This window comes from Palaemon carinicauda, chromosome 29 (genome assembly GCF_036898095.1).
Source record: "Palaemon carinicauda isolate YSFRI2023 chromosome 29, ASM3689809v2, whole genome shotgun sequence".
In the NCBI taxonomy this organism is placed as follows: Eukaryota; Metazoa; Arthropoda; class Malacostraca; order Decapoda; family Palaemonidae; genus Palaemon; species Palaemon carinicauda.
The window spans coordinates 75,728,318-75,750,956 of record NC_090753.1 but is presented as its reverse complement, the minus strand read 5'-3'; the positions used below and the strand labels follow the sequence as shown (position 1 = coordinate 75,750,956).

Here is a 22,639-nt window from a genome sequence, read left to right as displayed (position 1 = left end):
CGTATTCAGTAGGTCTTGCCGGTGGCACGACAGAGAGAAAATTGGTTCTGTGTTGACATAGAGTACTTGAGTACCTACTCGACAGATGGCGCTGTTGATGTACACCCCCACCTGTATAGCGATCGCTGGCGTATTCCGCCCGTAGGTTTTTCTGTCGGGCAGCAGAGCTGACAGCTATATGATCATCGGGTAAGTTTAATGTTGAAAAAGCGTGGTTTGTATGTCAGTTACGGAACAAATAGGTCATGTTGGAAGTAACATTAACAACCAGTGCGTTTCAGGTATAAAACATCAAGAACATCAAAACTTTTGGCAAGGAATTTCGAAACCACCTTAGGTCGCTACAACAGCCTTTCATGTAAATGGGTTAGATGTATTTTAAGTTCTCTCTATTCTCTTCTGTCTTGAACTCTCCACGGGTCTAAGTCTGTATCACTCCCTTTCCCATAAAATCCCCGACCTACTTATACGATTTTGTTCTGGAAGTTCTACACACGTATCTACTGTTATTTTTTGCCAATTCTTCCTTATCCCCTCGCAAGATGTCCATACACTTTTGGTTTCTTGTGTCCTTTGAAGGATGCCATATACGTGTAGGCAAATAGTCCCAAGAGAAGTCTGGCTCAATTTTCGAGTTCTCAGACTTGACAACTATTACCCAACACAGCATCTCTCATTTCCTTTTTCAATATGATTTTCTCAAAACTGTGCGCCAACCATGAATATTAAAATGTTATTTTCCTTAGTAAAATAAATTTTTGAATATACTTACCCGATGATCATGTAGCTGCAACTCTGTTGCTCGACAGAAAAAACCTACGGTCGGGATACGCCAGCGATCGCTATACAGGTGGGGGTGTACAACAGCGCCATCTGTCGAGTAGGTACTCGGGTACTTCTTGTCAACAAGAACCAATTTTCTCCTCGGTCCACTGGTTCTCTATGGGGAGGAAGGGAGGGTCCTTAAATTCATGATCATCGGGTAAGTATATTAAAAAATTTATTTTACTAAGGAAAATAACATTTTTCAATATTAATCTTACCCGATGATCATGTAGCTGATTCACACCCAGGGGGGTGGGTGGAGACCAGCATACATGTTAACATAAGAAGCTAAGTATCCCGTATTTCATTTTAGCAGTTATTCAAAATAACAAACATAAAATAAATAAGTACCTGGTAAGGAAGACGACTTGAACAATTACTCTGCCTTTTTAAGTACGTCTTCCTTACTGAGCCTCGCGATCCTCATAGGATGCTGAGCGACTCCTAGGAGCTGAAGTATGAAGGGTTGCAACCCATACTAAAGGTCCTCATCAAAACCTCTAATCTAGGCGCTTCTCAAGAAATGATTTTGACCACCCGCCAAATCAAGTAGGATGCGAAAGGCTTCTTAGCCTTCCGGACAACCCAAAAATATTTCAAGAGAAAGATTAAAAAGGTTCTGGAATTAGGGAATTGTAGTGGTGGAGCCCCCACCACTACTGCACTCGTTGCTACGAATGGTCCCAGAGTGTAGCAGTTCTCGTAAAGAGACTGGACATTCTTTAAGATAAAAGACGCGAACACTGATTTGCTTTTCCAATAGGTTGCGTCGAATATACTTTGCAGAGATCTATTTTGTTCAAAGGCCACGGAAGTTGTGACAGCTCTAACTTCGTGTGTCCTTACCTTCAGCCAAGCTTGGTCTTCCTCATTCAGAAGTGAATGAGCTTCTCGTATTAACAGTCTGATAAAATAGGATAAAGAATTCTCTGACATAGGCAAAGATGGATTCTTAACTGAACACCATAAAGCTTCAGACGGGCCTCGTAAAGGTTATAAAAATAGAACTTAAGAGCTCTTACAGGACATAATACTCTTTCTAGTTCATTTCCAACCATACGATAAGTTTGGAATATCGAACGATATTGGTCAAGGCCGAGAAGGCAGCTCGTGTTTGGCTAGAAAACCAAGTTGTAGAACATGTAGCCGTTTCGGATGAGAATCCGATGTTCTTGCTGAAGGCATGAATCTCACTGACCCTTTTAGCTGTGGTTAAGCATATCAGGAAAAGAGTCTTAAAGGTGAGATCTTTCAGGGAGGCTGATGAAGTGGTTCGAACCTGTCTGACATAAGGAATCTTAGAACCACGTCTAAATTCCAACCAGGTGTAACCAAATGACGCTCCTTAGTGGTCTCAAAAGACTTAAGGAGGTCCTGTAGATCTTTATTGTTGGAAAGATCTAAGCCTCTGTGACGGAAGACTGATGCCAACATGCTTCTGTAACCCTTGATAGTGGGAGCTGAAAGAGATCGTTCTTTCCTCAGATATAAGAGGAAGTCAGCTATTTGAGTTACAGAGGTACTGGTCGAGGATACGGATACTGACTTGCACCCGTTTCGGAAGATTTCCCACTTCGATTGGTAGACTCTAAGGGTGGATGTTCTCCTTGCTCTAGCAATCGCTCTGGTTGCCTCCTTCGAAAAATCTCTAGTTCTCGAGAGTCTTTCGATATTCAGAAGGCAGTCAGACGAAGACCGTGGAGGCCTTGGAGTACCTTCTTTACGCGTGGCAGACGTAGCAGGTCCACCCTTAGGGGAAGTGTTCTGGGAACGTCTACTAGCCATCGAAGTACCTCGGTGAGTTATTCTCTCGCGGGCCAGAGGGAAGCAACTAGCGTCAACTTTGTCCCCTCGTGAGAGGCGAACTTCTGCAGTACCTTGTTGACAATCTAGAACGGAGGGAATGCATATAGATCTAGATGTGACCAATCTAGTAGAAAGGCATCTAAATGAACTACTGCTGGGACCGGAATAGGAGAGCAAAGTATTGGGAGCCTCTAGGTCATCGAGGTTGCGAAGAGATCTATGGTTGGCTGGCCCCAGGTGGCCCAAAGTCTCTTGCATACATCCTTGTGGAGGGTCCAATATGTTGGAATTATTTGTCCCTTCCTACTGAGACAATCTGCTATGACATTCAAGTTGCCTTGGATGAACCTCGTACTAGTGAAAAGTCTAGACCTGTTGAACAGGAGAGGAGGTCTCTTGCGAACTCGTACCATGTCAGAGAGTAGGTCCCTCCTTGCTTGGAGATGTACGTCAAAGCAGGGTGTTGACCGTGTTCACCTCCACCACTTTGCCTTGAAGGAGAGACCTGAAGCTTTTCCAGGTCAGACGTACTGCCAGAAGCTTCTTGCAGTTGAAATGCATTGTCCTTTGACTCGAGTTCCATAATCCCGAGCATTCCCTACCGCCTAATGTCGCACCCCAGCCTACGTCCGATGCGTCCGAGAAGAGAACGTGGTTGGGAGTCTGAACAGTCAGGGGAAGACCCTTTCAAAGGTTGATAAAGTCCTTTCACCAAGTCAGACCAGACTTTATCTTTCCGGAAACCGGGATCGAGACCGCTTCTAGCGTCTAGTCCTTTTCCAGTGAAAAGCTAGATGATACAGAAGAGGACGGAGGTGTAGTCTTCCAAGTGACACAAATAGAACCACGGATGACAGTGTCCTAACCAGAACCATCCACAGCCTGACAGGGCAGCGTTCCTTCTTCAGCATCTTCTGGATGGATAGCAGGGCTGGGGGTTGATCGTCTTGCTCAGCAATGTCCTCATCAGAGGGTTCCTCATCCGAAACTGATGAGGAAACGGCAACGGAGTGGGCAACGTCTGACTCGCTGAATCCGGTCGCACTGGTGGATGCGTGACGGAGCCGGACACAAGATCATGGTACTGCTGCACAGTCTGTGAACTGTCAACCATGGGGACGCGAGGAAGTACAGCGTCAACCCGAAACTGTGTAGACTGTCTGGGTTGTGCAGTCAACCCCCTACAGGGTTGCTGAGGTTGCCTCACTGCGTCACAACAAGTCATGTCTGCTGGTTGTTGAACGTCTTCCAAGTGACACACTGAACGTCCACAACCACCTCCGAGAGTCGCTTAACGTCAACGTGCGACTGGCAACCCACACTGGGTCGCACCGGTGGAGGAACCATCTCAACTGGCGGACGTGAGTAGGATACCTCAGCGTCAACAGGGCGTACAACCAACCGGTAGGAAGGTTGTTGGCTAGAAGGTTCTTCTCCGTAAAAAATCCTCTAACAAGGACACAAGCTTGGACTGCATGTCTTGCAACAAAGCCCATTAGGGTCTATGGGAGCAGGTGTGGCAACAGACGGGGTTAGCGACTGAAGCGGAACCATTTACCATCCCTGGAAGCCTTGTTATGCTTAAATTAAAGTCCAAAGGAGGCTAAGCAGCTTAAGGCTCCTCTCCAAATGACAGAGTCCTCAAAGGAATATCAGAAGGAGGGAGAACAGCACTTTCTCATCTACAGGAACCATGTCCGAGAAAAGCTAGGTTATCTCAGTGAGGGTCTCACTGGTGCAAAGGCAGCAGACCAGAAGGCAATGTTTAAGTAACTGCTTGACAGTCTGTGAACTGTCAAAAACTGAACTGTCCACCACAACAGGAGCGTGAGGACATACAGCACTGTTGCATTAGCAGCAGACCAGAAGGCAACGTTATGTAACTGCTTGACAGTCTGTGAACTGTCAAAAACTGAACTGTCAACCACAACAGGTGCGTGAGGACATACAGCACTGGTGCATTAGTAGCAGACCAGAAGGCAACGTCATGTAACTGCTTGACAGTCTGTGAGCTGGCAACAACCAAAGCTGTGTGGAGAAGCCTCAACTCCTGACTGACTAGTCTGCTGCGGGCGAGTGGCGGTAACCACAGTGGGTTGCGGAGGCTGACACACCGTGTCAAAACACGGCAGCTTGTGGTAGCTCACGCACGGCAACGGAGTGATCCGTGTGTCTGTGGGAGTCAGCATGCGTCTGGCAGGGTCGACAGCGCATGGGTGGAGGAGCTCTCACAACAAGAGTGTGGGAGCAGGCAGCCATGCTGGGCGCACAACCGTGGCAGGTTGTAGGCAAACGGGTGCATCGTCAACCTTCTCCGCAGTCGGAGTGTGGGAGCAGACAACAACCAAAGCGGAGTGGTGGTGCGTGGTGGGGACTGCCGTGGGTTGCGGAAACTAACGCATCGCGTCAAAACACGGCAGCTTGACTCCACCTTCCCACTGCTGATGCGGTAGCTCACGCATGTTAACGGAGGGAGCCGCACGTCGGCTAACGTTAACATGCGTTTGGCAGGGTCGATTGCGCATCGGAGGTGGAGCTCTCCGCAGCCAGAGTGTGGGAGCAGGCAGCCTCAGCGTGAGCTGGGTGCACAACAGTGGCAGGTTGTAGGCTAACGAGAGCAGAGTCAACCTTCTCCGCACGAAACTCCTGCATAACCGCAGCTAACTGAGTCTGCATAGACTGCAGTAAAGACCACTTAGGGTCTACAAAAAACGGCAACAGACGGAGCTACTGTCCGTCGTGACTGAGGGTCTAAAACAGCTGGTGCGGCAACAGACGGAGTTACTGCCTGTTGCGGTACCACCTTGCCTCTCTTGGGAGGTGTGCAGTCGTCGGATGACTGCAGCGAGTCCGAACTGACCCAGTGGCTACACCTAGGCCGTTGGACTTGCGCGGAAGGGACCGACTTGCACTTAAAAGCCGCAAGATTTGGTCCATGGTTTCTTACGAGAAACCTCTTCCGCAGACGAGGAATAAATGGGCTCTCTCGTCTTTGTGTGGGTGGGGCGATCACGTCGGCAAACGTGTGTAGATACGCCCGAAACCACGGAGGGAAAAACGTCTGTTCGTCGATCAAGGCCTGTGGAACCCATAAGTCGTTCGACATTACTTCTCCCCTGGGCTTGGGAGCTTGTAAGAGGTCCCGGACTAGGTGAACAACTGGCACGAACAGACGAACCCTCGAACGCAACACTGTAACACTTTACGCATATCACTTTATCACTTTTGATTTTCTGTTTGCACTTATTTCACTGAAATCGAAACTTTAACTGATTTCTACCTGAAACACGCAATCCTATCCTTCATTAAAAGGTAGTCATTGCGAAAACATTTTTAAATGCAACAGAAAAACATAAATAAAGATAAAGAATTCAGTGGCTGGAAAAGAGACTAAACACTAGATCAAATAAACTACGTTTACAATCTCTCACCGCATAAAGCCTGGGAACAAGAATAAAACCCTAGAAACGTTTTACCTTCTTCCCCTACAGCGACTAGGGAGAAGAGTAAAAAACGAGAACAACGTTACCCGCTTGAACGAAACGTTTATTCTCCTCTCTCTCCCTCCGTCTCTATCTCTCTCTCTCTTCACTCTTGAATTAGCACCTGAGAGAAGAGCCCAATATATATCGTTAAAACATGTTATTTGCTAAAGGAAAAAACTGAAAGGTTTCCCAAATAAAAAGTTCCTTTATTCAGAATTTAAACTCTTTAAGCTAAGAAAGAATGAACGAAACGCTAGAATCGGTTTACTCTTACTGCAAAGTGAAACCGTGAAAAACTCTCTCTCTATCGTAACGATAGAGCGCAAGTTGAACGTTCTGAACGTCAACAACTGCGGAGACTAAAAACTAAACGTTAGTTCATCTTTGAAAACAGTACGAGACTATCAAAGAAATTCTTTCATAAAACCTTAAAATTCAAAAAGTATTAAATTCTTTAAAGGTTAAATACGATAAAACGGGCTCAATGTTAATTAACTTCGGTTCCAAGTTAGGACCGCCTACTATTAGGAAAGGTCGCATATAAACAAACATAAAAATGTTATTTTTATTAATAAAATAAATTTTTGAATATACTTACCCGATAATCATGTAGCTGTCAACTCCGTTGCCCGACAGAATTCTATGGAGGGATACGCCAGCTATCACAATACTAGAAGGGGGTGTACTTACCAGCGCCACCTGTGGCCAGGTACTCAATTACTTGTTGTTGACACCTCCTCAATTATTCCTCGGTCCACTGGTTCTCTCTGGGGAGGAAGGGAGGGTCGATTAAATCATGATTATCGGGTAAGTATATTCAAAAATTTATTTTATTAATAAAAATAACATTTTTCAATATTAAACTTACCCGATAATCATGTAGCTGATTCACACCCAGGGAGGTGGGTGAAAACGAGTGTACAAGATTAAAGGATAGCTAAGTATCCCATATTTCATATAACAGTTATCTCAAATAACAATGAAATAATAAGTACCTGGTAAGGAAGTCGAATAGAACCGTTACTCTGCCTCTTTATTTAAAGTTCGTCTTCCTTACTGAGCGCAGCGTTCCTCTTGGAGGCTGAATCAACCCAAAGGTGCCAAAGTACACGGGGTTGCAACCCCTACTAAAGGACCTCTACCAAACCTTTAACCCAGGCGCTTCTCAAGAATGAATAGACCACCCGCCAAATCCAAGGATGCGGAAGGCTTCTTAGCCTACCGTAACAACCATAAAAACAACAATAAAAGTATTCAAGAGAAAGGTTAAAAAAAAGGTTATGGGATTAAGGGAATGTAGTGGCTGAGCCCTCACCTACTACTGCACTCGCTGCTACGAATGGTCCCAGGGTGTAGCAGTTCTCGTAAAGAGACTGGACATCTTTCAGATAAAATGATGCAAACACTGACTTGCTCCTCCAATAGGTTGCATCCATTATGCTCTGCAGAGAACGGTTTTTATTAAAGGCCATCGAAGTAGCTACAGCTCTTACTTCGTGGGTCCTTACCTTCAGCAATGCAAGGTCTTCCTCCTGTAAGTGAGAATGTGCTTCTCTGATCAGAAGCCTTATATAGTACGAAAGCCCATTCTTGGACATGGGTATCGAGGGTTTCTTGATGGCACACCATAAGGCTTCTGACTGTCCTTGAATAGGTTTAGACCTCTTCAGATAATATTTGAGAGCTCTGACAGGGCAAAGAACTCTCTCTAGTTCGTTACCTACCATGTTGGAGAGGCTAGGTATTTCGAACGATCTAGGCCAAGGACGTGAAGGAAGCTCGTTCTTTGCTAGGAATCCAAGCTGAAAAGAACATGTTGCAGATTCGGTTGTGAAACCAATGTTCTTGCTGAAGGCATGAACCTCACTGACTCTCTTAGCTGTTGCAAGGCAAACGAGAAAAAGAGTCTTGAGGGTAAGATCCTTGAAGGAAGCTGACTGGAGAGGTTCGAACCTAGATGTCATAAGGAACCTTAAGACTACGTCTAGATTCCAGCCTGGAGTGGAAAGACGACGTTCTTTAGACGTCTCAAAAGACTTGAGAATGTCTTGAAGGTCCTTGTTGGAAGACAGGTCCAAACCTCTGTGGCGGAGAACTGAGGCCAACATGCTCCTATATCCTTTAATCGTAGGTGCTGAAAGGGATCTCTCATTCCTAAGATGTAGAAGGAAGTCAGCTATTTGGATCACAGAGGTATTGGTAGAGGATATTGAATTGGCTCTACACCAGCTTCGGAAGACCTCCCACTTAGACTGGTAGACTCTACGAGTGGAAATTCTTCTAGCTCTGGCAATCGCACTGGCTGCCTCCTTCGAAAAGCCTCTAGCTCTAGCGAATCTTTCGACAGTCTGAAGGCAGTCAGCCGAAGAGCGTGGAGGTTTGGGTGCAACCTGTCTACGTGAGGTTGACGTAGAAGGTCCACTCTTAGAGGTAGAGTCCTGGGGAAGTCGACTAGCCATTGAAGTACCTCTGTGTACCATTCTCTTGCAGGCCAAAGGGGAGCAACCAGCGTCAGCCGTGTCCCTTCGTGCGAGACGAATTTCTGCAGAACTTTGTTTATTATCTTGAACGGAGGGAATGCGTACAGGTCGAGATGGGACCAGTTCAGAAGAAAAGCATCCACATGAACCGCTGCAGGGTCTGGAACAGGGGAACAATAAAGCGGAAGTCTCTTGGTTATGGAGGTGGCAAACAGATCTATGGTAGGTTGACCCCACAAGGTCCAAAGTCTGTTGCACACACTCTTGTGGAGGGTCCATTCCGTGGGAATGACCTGATTCCTTCTGCTTAGGCGATCCGCTGAAACATTCATATCGCCCTGGATGAACCTCGTGACCAGAGTGAGGTTTAGACCTCTTGACCAAATGAGGAGGTCCCTTGCGATCTCGTAAAGGCTCCTCGAATGGGTCCCTCCTTGCTTGGAGATGTAAGCCAAGGCTGTGGTGTTGTCTGAATTCACCTCCACCACTTTGCCTAGCAGGAGGGACTTGAAGTTCAACAGGGCTAGATGAACTGCTAGCAGTTCCTTGCAGTTGATGTGGAGTAATCCTTGTTCCTCGTTCCATACTCCCGAGCATTCCCGTCCGTCCAAGGTCGCACCCCAGCCCGAGTCCGATGCATCTGAGAAGAGATGAAGATTGGGGGTCTGGATGGCCAGTGATAGACCCTCCTTGAGAAGGAGATTGTGCTTCCACCACATGAGAGTGGTCTTCATCTCTTGGTTGATAGGGATAGAGACTGCTTCTAGAGTCGAGCCCTTGTCCCAATGAGCAGCAAGATGGAATTGAAGAGGGCGGAGGTGGAGTCTTCCTAGCTCGACAAACAGGGCCAGTGATGAGAGGGTCCCTGTGAGACTCATCCACTGTCTCACTGAGCAATTGCTCCTCTTCAGCATGCTCATGATGCACTCTAGGGCTTGGCTTATCCTGGGGGCCGATGGAAAAGCCCGAAAATCCTGACTCCGAATCTCCATTCCCAGGTACACAATGGATTGGGAGGGAATGAGTTGAGATTTCTCTATATTGACTAATAGACCTAGGTCTCTGATTAAGTCTAAAGTCCAATTGAGGTTCTCCAGACAACGACGACTCGTGGAGGCTCTCAACAGCCAGTCGTCTAGGTAGAGGGAGGCTCTGATGTTCGACAAGTGTAGGAATTTCGCTACATTCCTCATCAGATGAGTAAAGACCATAGGAGCTGTGCTTAGGCCAAAACACAGGGCTTGGAACTGATAGACAACCTTTCCGAAAACGAATCTCAGGAAAGGTTGGGAGTCTGGATGAATGGGAACGTGAAAGTATGCATCTTTCAAGTCCAACGAGACCATCCAGTCCTCCTGTCTGACCGCTGCTAAGACCGACTTGGTCGTCTCCATCGTGAACGTCTGCTTGGTGACATACTCGTTGAGAGAGCTGACGTCCAGCACCGGTCTCCAACCTCCTGTCTTCTTGGCCACAAGAAAGAGACGGTTGTAGAAGCCCGGGGATTGATGGTCCCGGACTATAACCACTGCCTTCTTCTGCACAAGTAGCGACACCTCCTGTTGCAATGCTAGCCTCTTGTCCTCTTCTTTGTAGTTGGGAGAGAGGTTGATGGGCGATGTGGTCAGAGGTGGTTTGAGGCAGAATGGAATCCTGTAACCGTTCCTCAGCCAACTGACAGACTGTGCGTCTGCACCTCTCTTCTCCCAGGCTCGCCAGAAGATCTTGAGTCTGGCTCCTACTGTTGTCTGGAGAAACGGAGAGTCAGTTCTTTCCCTTAGATGTCCTGGATCCTTTCCTAGACTTGCTCCTGTGAGAGTCTGGACGGGAGCTTCCTCGGCTGGGGGCTCTACCACGAAAGGGCGGTATGAACCTCGTAGCCGGGGTATCAGCCACTGGGGAGCGATAAGTCTTGGGGACTGAGGTGGCAACCTTAGACTTACGAGCCGATGAGGCTACAAGATCGTGCGTGTCCTTTTGTATCAGGGCAGCAGACAAGTCCTTAACTAGCTCTTCGGGAAAGAGGAACTTCGAGAGCGGAGCAAAAAGGAGTTGTGACCGTTGGCAAGGTGTAATGCTGGCGGAAAGGAAGGTACACAGTTGTTCCCTTTTCTTCAACACCCCTGATACAAACAACGACGCTAGCTCGCCCGATCCATCTCTGATGGCCTTATCCATGCAGGACATTAATAGCATGGCAGAATCTTTGTCCGCAGGAGAGGTTTTCTTGCTGAGGGCCCCCAGGCACCAGTCGAGAAAGTTGAACATTTCAAATGCTCTGAACATCCCTTTCAGTAAATGATCCAGGTCTGAGAAGGTCCAACAAACCTTCGAGCGTCTCATAGCAGTTCTCCGAGGCGAGTCCACCAGACTTGAGAAGTCAGCCTGGGCAGAGGCAGGTACTCCCAAGCCTGGTGCTTCCCCTGTGGCATACCAAACGCTCGCTTTCGAAGTGAGCTTCGTTGGAGGGAACATGAAGGAAGTCTTGCCAAGGTGTTGTTTAGACTGCAGCCACTCCCCTAAGATCCTTAAAGCCCTCTTGGAGGATCTAGCTAGGACAAGCTTAGTATAGGAGGACTTAGCTTGTTGTACGCCCAGCGAAAACTCAGATGGTGGAGAGCGGGGAATAGCAGAGACAAAGTGGTCTGGGTAAATCTCCCTGAGTAGAGCCAAGACCTTACGAAAATCAATAGACTGTGGAGAAAGCTTAGATTCGTCCACGTCTGATGAGGGATCAAGGTGTGCCTCCTCATCATCCGACACCTCATCACCAGAGTGTAGCGAAGAGATCGGACAAGAATGCTGAACCGCAGAGTCAGAACGGGTAGGAACAATAACAGTGGTTTCCTCTTCCAGTAACTGTTGAGGGAAAACCTGAGGCTCAGACTGCAAAGGCTGAACAACAGACGAAGCAGAAGGCAGGCGCATGGGTGAAGGAGGTTGACTCCTAGCAAGAGAGGTTGAACCCAAGGATTGCACTTGCTGAGCGGAGGACGGAGGCGGAGTAGCCCGTTCCTGTTCCTGTGAGATGAGCGGAGCATGATGAGGTTGAGGCTGCGCAGAACAAGGTAAAGTTCTCGCAAGCTGAGGCTCCTGAGGCGCAAGTCCAGGGTGTAGAGGAGCTTGCCTTGAGGAGGGTTGAGCTCGCTGCAGCGATGGCTGAGCAGACTGACTCATGGAAGGGAGAGGTTGTTGTACCCCAACCGAGAGTTGCACCACTGGTGGAGCAGCAAGGGGAGGCGGAGGAAGAGTGGAATAACTCTCCTGATCCCAAAGCAAAGGTTGCCTTAAAGAAGGCTGAGGCTGAACACCACTGGGAACAGCGAACTCCGAAAGTGGCTCAACATCGTACGCCTGGCAGATGATGCTGCGACCAGGCGGAGCAAGCGCAGGCGGGGCGAGCACAGGCGGAGCGAGAACAGGCGGAGGGAGTGTAGGCGGAGGTGCAACACTCTCAGCCCGACACTCACGCATCAAGTCCGAAAGCTGAGCTTGCATGGACTGAAGCAGGGTCCACTTGGGATCGGCAGAAACGATAGCAGACTGAGGTAAAGCCTTAACAGTCGAGCTCTGTTGTGGCAGAACCTTACTCCTCTTGGGCGGAGTACAGTCGACAGATGACTGAGGCGAGTCAGAGCTGAGCCAATGACTGCAACCTGGCTGAGCACTCGCGGACTGGACTCTACGTTTAAGCGGTCTCGAGACCTGAGACCAACGTTTCTTCCCTGACAGTTGATCAGCGGACGAGAATAAGACGGGCTCAATCGTCTGCAGGTGGGAGTGACGGTCTTTGGAAGACACGCCCGCAACCACCGAGGATAGTTCTGTGCGCCTAACAAGGCCTGCCGAACCCTTAAGCCCTTCGACATTGCTTCTCCCCTGGGCATGGGAGCTTGCAAGAGGTCCCGGACTGGGAGGACGACTGGCTCGCACAGAAAAATCCTCACGCACCACACTGGCACCACTAGCACTTGGCACTGCACCGACACTAGCACTCGTCACAGCACTGGCACTAACTCCACCCACTGCACTCTTGACCTTCAGCTCTTTAACTTCGGCCATCAGAGACTTATGGTCACTTACCACTGATTCTACTTTATCGCCTAAAGCCTGAATAGCACGCAAAACAACTGACATATCAGGCGGAGGGCACACAGTAGGTTCGGGGGTAGCCACTACAGGGGTAGGAAAAGGTAGGGGATCATGAGGTGAGGAAAACATAGAAGAGTGAGAAGAACTCCTCCTAACTCTACCTCTCTCTAACTTAGTTGAATATTTTAAAAGACGGACAAATTCCAATTCCGAAAGTCCGGCGCATTCCTCACATCGATTTTCTAACTGACAGGGCCTGTCCCTACAGTCAGAACAAGCGGTGTGAGGATCTACCGAGGCCTTCGGAATACGCCTATTGCAAGACCTACATCGTCTATGGGAGGGGGCTTGCGAAATGTCAGACATCTTGTAATCCAAAGAGTTAGCCAAAGGGGGATCCAAAAACAAGCAAAATTCGTTAACCGTTATATCAGTATTATATAAAAGCTATCTAGCTAATATAAGAAGGATTCCAGTAAAGCGACAGCCGTTAATCTGAGAGAATACTTCACCAAATATCCGTGAATAAACTCGAAGACCATAAGCGTATCCCAGAACGTCTAGCCGGAAGCACGACAGAGGAATAATTGAGGAGGTGTCAACAACAAGTAATTGAGTACCTGGCCACAGGTGGCGCTGGTAAGTACACCCCCTTCTAGTATTGTGATAGCTGGCGTATCCCTCCATAGAATTCTGTCGGGCAACGGAGTTGACAGCTACATGATTATCGGGTAAGTTTAATATTGAAAACTTTATTTTATAAGTTTATAATAATTGGAAAGTTAACCGAAGAGGCCTAAAAAGGCGGAGAGATATAAATAAATGGATCTATAACGTGTTAAGCAAAATTACCAAAAACCTAAACACACTTCCGTCTAAGGGAAGGGTCGGCCATTTAAAAGTGAAAGAGTCCATACTCTCTTCGTCACCATAATTAAATCTATCGAAAACGAATTCAAGTTTTGAAATGAAGATAAAACCCCTGCATAGCGAAAGCTCAAAACTGGAATAGTGTACTTCACCAAATCGTTGTGAAAACAAATCCAGTTAGGGACGGCGTATTTAGTAGGTCCTGCCATTGGCACGACAGAGGAAAAATTGGTTCTTGTTGACAAGAAGTACCCGAGTACCTACTCGACAGATGGCGCTGTTGTACACCCCCACCTGTATAGCGATCGCTGGCGTATCCCGACCGTAGGTTTTTTCTGTCGAGCAACAGAGTTGCAGCTACATGATCATCGGGTAAGATTAATATTGAAAAATCAAAATTCAAAGATCAAACATTTTCAAAATCTCTCACATTTTCCTTCTCAGTAGATTTTGTAATGAACAGCACCTATTGGGATACCATACAATTGGTAGAGGTTTCAGATCACCAACACACCTTTCCCACAGCCACAGAACCAACACTCTTTATTGTACTTTTTTCTTTTCTTCCTTTCCCGTCACCAGTCGGTTTGTTGTAGCCTGTTGAAAACGCCTGCCTGACGATCTGTTGGACAGGAGTTCGAAACCTCACCATCCTTGTGTCCTAGTGATGGGGGGTTTGGGGAACCCTACAGCTCTACCTGCTAAGTCATCAGCTGCCAATGCTGATGGAGAGGGGGTTATTACTTCTCTATGGGTCTTACCTTTCTCCTTAGAATCACCCCCATTACAAGAACTGACCCATGGTAGGTCATGGTAGCTTTAACTGGTAATAAAAAGTACCCAGCAAAAGAATGGTACTTGGGTATGCAATCAGTATTAAAAAGGACCAAGTGTCCCTGGTTGAGTTGGAGGTAACATGTGGGTTCGATATTCACTATAGATAGTGATGTTGCATGGGTAAAGATTTACCAATATTCTGTCCTTACATTAATGAAAAGCACACTATGGGAGGCCTGGACTAAGCTAGACTACACTTGGTTAGGTTAAAAAACAGCAGACACCCGCCAACTAATACTAGCCAGTAAAATTATACTTATGGATGGTACAACATTTTGAATAGAAAAAATAGTTTTTCCCAAAGTAAATAATGTGCTTTCACTGAATTTGACCTACATTTAAACAGCAAATAAACCAAAAACTCTTAGACCGTCTAAGAACGGGATATTTTTCTAAAATCTAACGGTTTTTGCTCAGCCGTGCCCTTGCCTCACTCGTGGAAATAATAAAACATCAACCTCCTATGTACTGGCAAGTGGTATATGCCGAGCTGCGCATGCTAACCCGATTGATTATTATTTTTTAGACGTTTTTATTTACAGTGAAAATAAGTGTCATTTTTAAAGAAAACGGAAATTTTTCTATGTGAAACACCCGTTTCTTAGTAGAAAAGCTTTTTCCATCCGTAACTATAATAAAAACTCCTAGCCTACCGAGATGAATGCAGTTCGTTGCAGCCGGGTAAACTGAGAATATGGTATTCTAAAGGGGGATATGGCTCCCAGGTTAGGTTAGTTGGTGTTCTTGCTTCTATTCGTAAAATGTACGTTTTTTGTCAGGGAATGTATGTATGATGACGGCCATGGCCCATATTTTCCTTATTTTCAACCTTAATGTTAAGGATAAATATATGATACTTTAACCCTTTTACCCCCAGGCTATTTGGAAATTTCCAACCCTTAACCCCCAGGAGGTTATTTTTTTCCCAGCACATTTTGCTGTATATTTTTTTTTTAAATTGCTCTAACAGCCTTAATTTTTGTCATAGAGAGGTCAGGTTGGTTTCATTCTCTTGGAAAATGCCTGAATTTTCTCAAAAAATTATCAAAAATATGAAAAAAAAAAATTTTCATAGCATTTTTTTTGCAAGGACGTACCGGTACGTCCATGGGGGTAAAGGGATGGCTTTTGTGAAACGTACCAGTACGTCCTTTGAGGGTAAAATGGTTAAGTACTAGCGAAACTGAAAAATTGAAATTTGCTATGAGAAATGGACGAGTGCTGGCTAGTTTGGTATTTTTCTCTATGTTTAATAGGTGCTGGGGCATAATAATTTACGTATCGGTCAATTAAAATGTGAAGTCTATCTCTCACTCTAAGTCCATTGTTTACATCTGGGAGACTGATGTCGAGTTACTGCGCATGCGTTGGTTGCATTCGCTTTGGCCAGCTTTTCTGTTTTTTGTACGACGCAATCATTACCTGACTTTTTTAACCAATTAGGAGCTTCCAAATATTTATGCCCAAGTTCCCGGATGTTATTTTACAACAGCCATTTTTTTCCCCAGCCTTCCATTCAGTTTGAGTCAAACTACCATCACATAAAGACATCTCCTGAAGGGAATTTCAGAGAAGTATAATCTATTTTGAAATTTAGTGTAATTTCATCTATGTCGGCAATTGATTATGATGGAAGTGCTGCTCTCCGTTCAGTGTAAAGTTATCGTTACTCATGTGAAATTAAAAAATAACAGCTAAATAATGCCTCAAAGGAAGGATTCGGACTTATTCTTTCGGGAAGAACAGCCCATTTCCATTGCAAAACTTCTACAGTATAAAGATTGAGAGAAAAACAAAACAAAAAACATGTCAATCAATAGGTAAGGATTTATTAGTGATTTACTTTTAGTTTGTGACTTGGGACCTGAGAAGGGGGGTTTGGCTAGCAGTTATGACCTGGGAAGGGGGGTTCGGCTAGCAGTTATGACCTGGGAAGGGGGGTTCGGCTAGCAGTTATGACCTGGGAAGGGGGGTCCGGGGGGCTTGGCCCCCAGGTAAGGGTTGTGACCTGGGAAGGCAGGTCAACCTGGGAACTACTAGGTTACGTTAGGTGGGTTGGCTAGGTTCTATACCCTTTCACAACTCTCAAGTGTGTTGAATAATTACGTTTTGACCTGTTTTCAGCCACTTACATGAACCATATATTTTTCCAACTGGTTATCTTGTGCTTATTTTGCATTCCTAACTATTATCATTGCTGGAAATCACTCATTCATGACATTAATCCACCCAAAAAACATCGTTTTCCCACTGGGGTCCCCCATTATTGTCTTTATATAAGGGGGGTTCAAAAACTCATGAATGGGTGGTTTGCCCCAATAATCATGGTCAGAAATGAACAAAACACAAGATAGTGATAAGGAAAAATATATGGTTCATGTATTTGGCTAAAAACTAAAGTATTATATTTACTGAAAAAAAAAATGGTATTTTAGTTTATTACAGGGTAATATAGCCTAGGGAAAAAAACTATTTTATTCTATAGAAAACTGTCCGTTCTCTTCAAAAATGACACTCGTTCCTGTCGGAAATTAAATTTCAGAAATATAAATATATATATCTATATCCACCAATAATGGGGACCCCCCAGTGAGATATCCTGTAATACAGTAAAATTTTACCATTTTTTTTTTTTTAGCAGGAAAGTTTTCCCTGTCTGTAACTATAATAAAACCGGACAGGGGTCCTGGGTTAGGTTAAGTGAAGAAGTTTAGGAATAGCTATATGGGGGCTAATTACGGTCATATAGCCGATCTTCAAACAATCCCTACATTAAAAAGCTACAACAGTTGTGGCTACAACTTCATCATTTAGCTCACAACCGGCGAAATAATCATGCCAATAATCAACTTCTGGCTTCCCAGGCTAGTAGGCAACGAAACAAATATGGCAAGGCCTAAATAAATCCCAACTCTATAACATTATACAAAATAATATTAAGAAAATGTCAATCTCACTAAATAATTATAAAGATACAAAATAGACTATATATACTTACTGAATATTGAAGAATTAAGCTTTACAAGAGAAGGGAAATCAGCTGTTTACGGCTAAGGTTGTACTCTTTTAGTGTGTAACCGGCGCGTTTTGTTTACTAGTATTATTGAAAAAAAAATGTTGTGTTTCTTACGGTAACAAATCATCTTTAAAGCAATTAACGTAAAAATATTCTTCTTTGTGAAAGAATTGTATTTTAATTATTATTTAGAATAATATTTATATATTTTAGAGTTCTAAAATGCGACAATATTGATAAGATAGATATAATTTGATATAAATAAAAATGACCATGTTATACTGAACTAAAGCTTCTCAAACACTAAGCTTTTTTCAGACATACAATGTGGTATTACATATATATATATATATATATATATATATATATATATATATATATATATATATATATATATATATATATATATATATATATATATATATATATATACACACATATATATATATATATATATATATATATATATATATATATATATATATATATATATATATATATATATATATATATATATATATATATATATATATCCATTGACTAGTTTCAAGAAGTTATATTTATAATTTAGATTAGAGACGCATTAGTATGGTTCATTATACCTATAAGTTGGATCATTTTCTCGATTCAAGGCAATCATTTGGTTATCAAGTTTAAAAATATAACGTGGATAAAGACTCAACATAATTTTAAAGTATCCCCTAATAATATCAATAGTTTTCTTTTGGGAATTCGTTTTCTATGAGGTTAAACAGATATTTTTAATGGTAACTCATGTAAATATGTGTTGTCCGACATATTCGTAAATTATCTACCATACCATTGACAAGAAATGCAAGATAATTAAAAAATTATTTTTTTTCTGAAGGAAATTTCTACACGCCAGGTAATTTGATAGATCTTGGCTATGATACATATGACCTCAAAATGAAAAGCTTGATATCATGACAAATATTGAAAGAATATAACATACTCGTTTGAGTTTTATTTTCATTGCAAGCTTAAAATTCAATGTCAAAGTCCTCTGAAGAAGCATGTAGCCATCAAATAATTTCATTAAGGCTAAAATTATTATAGCTTTGTGTGAAAATGCGAATCATGGGCAGTAACTCATATTTTATGCCTATCAAGAAAACGTTTTACAAACTAGAATCAGACAAATTATATACTATGATAGGTAGTAGGTTGGCTAAGGCACCAGTCACCCGATGAGATACTACAGCTAGAGAGTTATTGGGTTCGTTGACTGGCCAGACAGTGCTACACTGGATCCCTCGCTCTGGTTACGGCTCATTTCATTTTTGCCGGCACATACATAGAATAGTCTGGCCTTTTCTTAACACATTCATCCCTCATACACTTGACAACACTGAAATTACCAAACAATTCTTCTTCTCTCAATGTGGATTATTATTTTTTTTTGCCAAATCCAGAGAGAGAGAGAGAGAGAGAGAGAGAGAGAGAGAGAGAGAGAGAGAGAGAGAGAGACCTGGAATCCACAAATGTAGCTCAGATATTAGACACCTGAAATCCAAGAATGTAGATCAGATACTTGACACCTGAATTCCAGGAGTATCTCAGATATTAGACACCTGAAATCCATGAATGCAGATCAGATAATTGGCACTTGAAATCCAAGAATAGCTCAGACATTTGACACAAGACATCCAGGAATGCAGTTTAGATAATTGACACCTGAAATCCATGAATGCAGATCAGATAATTGGCACTTGAAATCCAAGAATAGCTCAGACATTTGACACAAGACATCCAGGAATGCAGTTTAGATAATTGACACCTGAAATCCATGAATGCAGATCAGATAATTGGCACTTGAAATCCAGGAATGTAGATCACATAATTGACACCTGAAATCCACAAATGCAGACCAGGTAATTGACACCTGAAATCAAGGAATATAGATCACATAATTGACACCTGAAATCAAGATAGATCTCAGATATTAGACACCTGACATCCATGAATGTAGTTCAGATGCTAAACACCTGAAAGACAGGAATATCTCAGATATTAGACACCTGAAATCCAGGAATGCAGATTACATAATTGACACCTGAAGTCCAGGAATGTGGTTCAGATACTCATCATCATCTCCTCCTGCGCCTTTATAGGTAGTAGGTTGGCCAGGGCACCAGCCACCCGTTGAGATATACCACTAGAGAGTTATGCGGGTCCTTTGACTGGCCAGACAGTACTACATTGGATCCTTCTCTCTGGTTACGGTTAATTTTTCCCTTTACCTACACATACACCAAATATTCTGGCCTATTCTGTACAGATTCTCCTCTGTCCTCATACATCTGACGACACCGAGATTGCCAAATAATTCTTCTTCCCCTAACGGGTTAACTACTGTATTGTAATTGTTCAGTGGCCACGTTCCTCTTGGTAAGGGTAGAAGAGACTCCTTAGCTATGGTAAGCAGCTCCTCTAGGAGAAGGACATTCCAAAATTCAACCATTGTTCTCTAGTCTTAGGTAGTGCCATAGCCTCTGTACCATGGTCTTCCACTGTCTTGGGTTAGAGTTTTCTTGCTTGGGGGTACACTCGGGCCTACTATTCTATCTTATTTCTTTTCCTCTTGTTTTGTTAAAGTTTTATAGTTTATTTTACTTTTCGCAGTCTCCTTTCCTCACTGAGCTATTTTTCATGTTGGAGCCCCTGGGCTTATACCATCATGCTTTTCCAACTAGGGTTGTAGCTTAGCAAATAATAATAATAATAATAATAATAATAATAATACTTCTCTATTCATCATCTCCTACTTTGCGCTTCATAGTTCTCAGCCATGTAGGCCTGGGTCTCTCAACTCTTTTAGTGCCTTTTGGAACCCTGTTAAACATTTGGTGAACTAAGCTCTCTTGGGGAGTACGAACAGCATGTCCACACCATCTTCATCTACCCCTCACCATGATCACATCCACATATGGCACTTGAGAAATCTCTCTTATCGTCTCGTTTCTATTCCTGTCCTGCCATTTAACTCCCAATATTCTTCAGGGGACTTTATTCTCAAATCTACCAAATCTGTTGGAGATTATTTCATGTTCATACCATGGCTCATGTCCATAGACTAATAGCGATCTCACTAAACTTTAATATATATATATATATATATATATATATATATATATATATATATATATATATATATATATATATATATATATACAAACACGCACACACACACACACACACACACACACACACACACACATATATATATATATATATATATATATATATATATATATATATATATATATATATATATATATATATAGTCTGCAATTTCAGGTGACTTGATTTCCAAATTTTACTTAACCTAGCCCTTTTCAGATGTGCTTTTTTAATCTTTCACTAAACTTTTATTTTAAAGACTGTATTGGAATCATAGTTCCTAAATACATAAATGAAGCTACCTCATTAATCCTTTCTCCTTCCAATGATATTTCATCTTCCATTGCATATTCCGTTCTCATCATCTCTGTCTTCTACTTATCTTGAGCGAAACCTCGTGTGATATTTCATGCATGCTGGTAAGCAAACATTGCAAATCCTGGGATGTTCTGCTAATAAGGACAGCGTCATCAGCATACTCTAGGTTTTCTAATTTCCTGTTACCAATCCAGTCTAATCCTTCTCCATCATTTCGAACTGTTCTACGCATTACATATTTTATGAGGAGGATAAACAACACCTGAAATCCGGGTATGTAGTTTCACTATTGGCTAACAAGGGGTACCAGATGTGCAAAATATAAAAAAAAGTGGATTTTAAACTTAGTTTGAGAAAAGTGACATTTTCTTCCAGGAGACTCTCAGCAAAGGTTGGCAATGCAATTGAGTGTGACCTTGTCACGATGTATTGACTTTGGCGTAATTATCAGAATAAACTAGATAATGGTGATTGTTTAATATCATTTCGATGTTTTGCGTTACGTTAGAACGTGTTAAAATCACCTATGGTGTCGTCGTCAATATCTTCATGGGATGATTATTAGAACATTTGTCAATTCAGTTTTTCTATTGGCTCTGGACAAAACAGCACACTTGAGGCTCAAGGTCTGGTCAAATAGTGTAGACAAGACTGCACACTTGAGGCCCAAGGTCTGGTCAAATAGTGTCACACAAGACAGCACACTCGAGGTTCAAAGTCTGGTCAAATAGTGTCAGACAAGACAGCACACTCGAGGCTCAAAGTCTGGTCAAATAGTGTCAGACAAGACAGCAAACTCGAGGCTCAAGGTCTGGTCAAATAGTGTCAGCCAAGACAGCACACTCGAGGCTCAAGGTCTGGTCAAATAGTGTCAGACAAGACAACACACTCGAGGATCAAGGTCTGGTCAAATAGTGTCAGACAAGACAGCACACTCGAGGCTCAAAGTCTGGTCAAATAGTGTCAGACAAGACAGAAAAGTCGAAGTTCAAGGTCTGGTTAAATAGTGTCAGACAAGACAGCACACTCGAAGCTCAAGGTCTGGTCAAATAGTGTCAGACAAGACAGCACACTCGAGACTCAAGGTCTGGTCAAATAGTGTTACACAAGACAGCACACTCGAGGCTCAAAGTCTGGTCAAATAGTGTCAGACAAGACAACACACTCGAGGTTCAAGGTCTGGTCAAATAGTGTCAGATAAAACAGCACATTCGAGGATCAAGGTCTGGTCAAATAGTGTCAGACAAGACAACACACTCGAGGCTCAAGGTCTTGTCAAATAGTGTCAGACAAGACAGCACACTCGAGGCTCAAGGTCTGGTCAAATAGTGTTACACAAGACAGCACACTCGAGACTCAAGGTCTGGTCAAATAGTGTCAGACAAGACAACACACTCGAGGCTCAAGGTCTTGTCAAACAGTGTCAGACAAGACAGCGCACTTGAGGCTCAAAGTCTGGTCAAATAGTGTCAGACCAAACAGCACACTCGAGGATCAAGGTCTGGTCAAATAGTGTCAGACAAGACAACACACTCGAGGATCAAGGTCTGGTCAAATAGTGTCAGACAAGACAGCACACTCGAGGCTCAAAGTCTGGTCAAATAGTGTCAGACAAGACAGAAAAGTCGAAGTTCAAGGTCTGGTTAAATAGTGTCAGACAAGACAGCACACTCGAGGCTCAAGGTCTGGTCAAATAGTGTCAGACAAGACAGCACACTGGAGGCTCAAGGCCTGGTTAAATAGTGTCAGACAAGATAGCACACTCGAGG

At 43.6% G+C, this 22,639-nt stretch overlaps 1 protein-coding gene across 1 annotated transcript in view; it reads right to left on the bottom strand.

Annotated features, from left to right (window-relative positions):
- ND-15 (NADH dehydrogenase (ubiquinone) 15 kDa subunit) overlaps positions 1–17,540 on the bottom strand; it is a 46,703-nt gene extending 29,163 nt beyond the window's left edge. Inside the window, exon 1 of the mRNA XM_068352783.1 lies at positions 17,394–17,540. The gene's annotated coding sequence lies outside the window, so the exon portion shown is untranslated. The remainder of the gene's footprint in view (positions 1–17,393) is intronic.
- Positions 17,541–22,639: the final 5,099 nt, after the last annotated feature.